Source organism: Solanum pennellii, chromosome 11 (assembly GCF_001406875.1).
Source record: "Solanum pennellii chromosome 11, SPENNV200".
Taxonomy (NCBI): Eukaryota; Viridiplantae; Streptophyta; class Magnoliopsida; order Solanales; family Solanaceae; genus Solanum; species Solanum pennellii.
Window position 1 is genome coordinate 374,683 of NC_028647.1, and position 3,190 is coordinate 377,872.

Here is a 3,190-nt window from a genome sequence, read left to right on the forward strand (position 1 = left end):
ACATGAAGCCTACGACGTCTTGCCCTTTAAGCCGCCCTTGGATTGGGGCGACTTCTTAGAATGTTCGAGCATGCACGATTCAAAATGCCGTCCATGCATGACATATGAAATCTATGTCGATAGATCTTTTGGGGAAAAAAGGGTAAAACTTTGATCACCATGAAAGAAGCTTCATGCTTTGGTTAAATTGACAAACATATTTAAACTTAGCTAAAAAGGAAAAGCAATTTACTTTTTTTCTCTTGCATGTGAGGGATTCTTCATGGCCACTTAAACAAGAAAAGTTGATTCAATTAATGTTTCTTCTTGTGGTATTTAGAAAGTTGCACTTTTAATCCCTCCTTTGTTGTTTTGGCTTGTTTAAATCCATTTGTAAGTGAGTTGTTAAAAGGTTTTCTTTTTTTTTCTATATCAAGCTTATATATAAGTGGTGATTGTTCATTGTATCATGAGCTTTATTTAAATCTCACTCGGGATCAATATGGATTGTGGTGTAGTAGTGAGACTGTTCCACCTTTAATTAAAGGTCTCGAGATCGAGTTTTGCGTATGGAGAAAATTCCTTCCCTTAAATGAGCCCTGATCCAATGTGCGATTCAAATTTAATCAAGACTTTAATGCGGGCTACATATATATATATATATATATATATATAAGGCTCATGTTACATTCATGAAAGAAGTTTTAATCATATCTTAAGATTATATACATATGTATTATTGTATTTATATTTGTATGAAGATGGATATTCAATCACACATGTGGGTATAAAAGAAGAAGAACATATTAGGTGTTTTAAGAAAGCGAAAGTGGTTTCTTTGTTACATCAATTCTAAAGGGACTTTTGGTAGATGAAATAAGATGGAATATTTCAAAATTATATTCGAAATAGATAAATTCCTTATATTTACTAAATGCAGTACAAATTTTATTACACTTTTAACTTTAGTATTAATTTCATTTGGAACAAGAATAAAGACAATTAATGTCTTATAAAGTTGGAACGGTAATCATTTTTTATTTTTTGAAATTTATGGAATTGGAGTATTTTTTTTTTGTTATACTTTCTGCAAAAAACTATTTAAAATGATATTTATGTTTCAATATTGAAGTACAATTTCAAAAGGAAAAAGTAAGTTAAAAACATTTGATAATAAATTAATCAAATGGCAAAAACTGATTTCAAATAAAGTTAATAATTATTACTATTAATTTTTTTGAATAAATAATGGATAAACGTAATGAATTTCACGTGAAAATTAAAATTAGAATAAACTTATCAATCAAAGCTTCTTTATTTAAAAGGTAAAATTAGATCACAATTCACATGTTTATTCTCGTACAGTGTCTTTCAATGATACTGGTTGAGTTTGTCATATTCCAATGTCCCAACATTAATTTAAATATATATCTTTATATAAATACGTTGTTTAATTTAATATTATTTTATATTTATGCTCTTTATTTTAGGTGTTAACAAGAGATATTTTAATTTGAGTGTATATAAGAGATATTTAAACTTATATAAAATAGAATCAGTAAACACATGAGCCCTATGTAGCATAATATACTTAGGGCCCGTTTGGTCATAAATTTTCCAAATAATATTTGGAAAAAATTTGGCAAATAATGTTTGTTCATACAATTTGTCATTATTTGGCAATTATTTTTGGCAAATATCCCAAATTTCCAAATACTAATTTTTTCTAGTATGTGGGCCAAATCTCATTATTTGGGATATTTTGAAAATTAAAATTTTACCCTAATCTTTTATCTTTTACAAAAACACCCTCTCTAGTAGTTGCTTGCGTTGTATTACATGATTTTTTACGTGAATACTAAAATAGTGATGAAATATTTAGTAAATATTAAATAATGATATGATTGTTGATGAAAATTATTAGAAATTGGCTCTAGGTAACAAAGTCATGTGCTTTGTCTACTTCACGATGTATGGAATAATTCTTGTTGCACTCACTCCAAATTACCACATTGCTTTAATGTCGTGGACACTATTTGTTATTGTTGTAACGAACATCCAATTGACTTGTAATACAAACTTTTAGTTAGTTTTTATAGTTTTTAAAACTTGTGTGTATAAATCATATTTTTCTAAAAAGGTGAAATATATTCCCCAAATCCTATGGCCAAACACATGGTGAAATTTCACCCAAATTTTCACTCAAATAATATTTGCCAATAATATTTGGAAACCTATGGCCAAACGCTAGCTTATAGAACACAAATTTCATATAGAATGTTAAGTAGAACGTGTGTTCAACTTTATATAAATTTAAATGCTTACTTGTGCGTTTCTAAAGTTAGAAGGCATAAATATAAAATAAAATTAAATTAAATGATATTTTTACGTATTATACTTTTTTTTAATGCATTTATACTTTTCCTCTTAATAGTTTCTCTGAGAAATGTATTTATTCTTTTATTCGCGGGATATAATTAATTAATATTAATAGGACATTCTATTTGAATATTTATAACCGACCACATATCATTATCTTCTTAACAAATAAATAAATAATAAAGGCATAAAGACATGTTGATATATTAATTAGTTCCTATACTAAAAAGTTCTAAATATACTTTTAAAAGTATACTAATATTTAATTTGGCCACCTATTTTAAGCGATTACGTCAAACTTCAAACCAAGTGGAGAAATAACGAAAATTAGAAGATACTACAAATTCAACAGTAATAACATACATATTAATTTTTGAAAAGCACCATCGATTACTAATAGTTTTTTTTTATATAAGAAACATTAAAAAAATTAATTTTAAAATTTATACAAACAACTATTACTTAATATCTTACGGATGAAATAGGGACAAACTGTTAAATAAGATGATAATATTTAACTTTTATAGAATCTGCCCCCGTTTAATAACTCAACATATAATTAATATAAAGTTCTCTTTATTCTTTTTTAAAGCATTGGCATGTGTTTGAAACATTAAAATAATGTCATGATCGATTAAGTTTGAAGTTTATCTACATCAAGATTAATCCCCTATCTTTTTTAATCTCTAATAGATTAATGTGGAATGTTTGGTAATTTTAGTAATCTAATAAATTAACTTTATAAAAGTTTCCAACATCATTATAAAATACAGTTATTATCTACAATATATATATATATATATATATATATATATATATATATATATATTAA